We start from the raw sequence: 1403 nt of genomic DNA, 5'->3' as shown, positions 1-1403 counted from the left end.
GCTGCTCACGCGGGCACCAGTCCTGGGCACGCGGGGTGGGCCCCGCTCACCAGGCCACACGCTCAGGAAGGCTGAGCCCCTACATCAGCTCCGGGCTGGGATGGTGACGGCTGTGGAAGCCGGACCATGGCGGTGTGTCCCCAGTGAGACTCCCGCGGGGCCCTCTCGCCTGCCGCTCCCGGGGCCTGGACGCGCCGGCCCCGGATTCTGCGGCACCAGAGCAGGCGCGGAGGGCGCGGGCAGCGGGCGGGACGTGCATGACGTAGGACAAAACTTGTACTCGGCATGAGGTGTCTGTGTCGCGGTGGCAAAGGGATCTAGAAAGTAACGAAGAGCTTTGTGTCCTTGTTTTGGCCGTAGAGAGAACGTCCATTTCCCCCTTTCTTTGGCCATTCCCTACCGCACCCCACCCCTGTTGCGGCCACCCCGCCACTCACTACCCGTAGGGACCGGGCGGCAGCTCTCGGCCCTCTGCGGGCCCACAGTCCACCGGAAACATGGCGGGTGGGGGAGAGAGGCGAGTTTTTTCTAGTTTTTGTATCGTATCCGCAGCCTTTGTATTTTTTTGGATTGCGAACACTGTTTTCCGGTCTTCGGGGCTTGGTTGAACTTTGTGTATTGCCTTTTGGACAACCTGAGTTTTGCCACAGTCTTAAGCGGATTTGAAATAAATTCTTTTGACACTGCCGACAACCGAGAGACAAGATGCCGTCTGTAGTCACTGCTCAGAGGCCAGGTCCGCCCTCCCCAGACCAGCCCCGACGGCCGGGGCTGTGAGAGGGGGCGGCCGCCCGCCCTCCCTCCCAGGGGGCCTGCGCCTCGTGAGGCCGGGTCAACGTGCTCGTGTGGCACGTGCCAGGAAACTCCGGGGTGGGGGGATCACCCGTGACTAAATGATAAAGTATCGTCCTGGGGAGATTCGGGCTCAGGCCCTAACTGACCCGGGACCCTAACCAGCCCCCCGGCATAGCCGGAGCTGGCAGCCGAGACCCGGCCTCCCTGGGCCCTGACCATGGAGCGGGTGGGGCGGCTCCAAGGTCAGACGCCGGGGCAGCGGGTACTGGGTGCTCCTGGGCTCCATGCGGAGCAGGAAGCAGAACTGGGCCAGGGGAGACGTCAGGCCCTGAAGCGGACGGAGCTGTCGCTAGCAGGGATGCGAGGCCCTCGCCTCGTCCACGCGTCTTCCCTGGGCCACCCCGGGAAGAGGCAGGGACATCCTGAGCACCGAGGTGTAAGTCCTTGTTCCTGAAAGGGGCTCTGGGGGACAGTCCGCCCGTGGCTGGCCGGGGGACAGCTGTCAGGACCCCTCCCAGGGGGCTGGCACCGAGCTGTCACGGACGCTCCGCCTCCCCCATCCCGTCTGGCCCCCGTGCCCTCCCCGAGCGCCTCTGCTGGTCGTGATG

The sequence above is a fragment of the Pteropus vampyrus genome, unplaced genomic scaffold (genome assembly GCF_000151845.1).
Source record: "Pteropus vampyrus isolate Shadow unplaced genomic scaffold, Pvam_2.0 Scaffold412, whole genome shotgun sequence".
In the NCBI taxonomy this organism is placed as follows: Eukaryota; Metazoa; Chordata; class Mammalia; order Chiroptera; family Pteropodidae; genus Pteropus; species Pteropus vampyrus.
Note: the sequence above shows the minus strand (reverse complement) of the source record.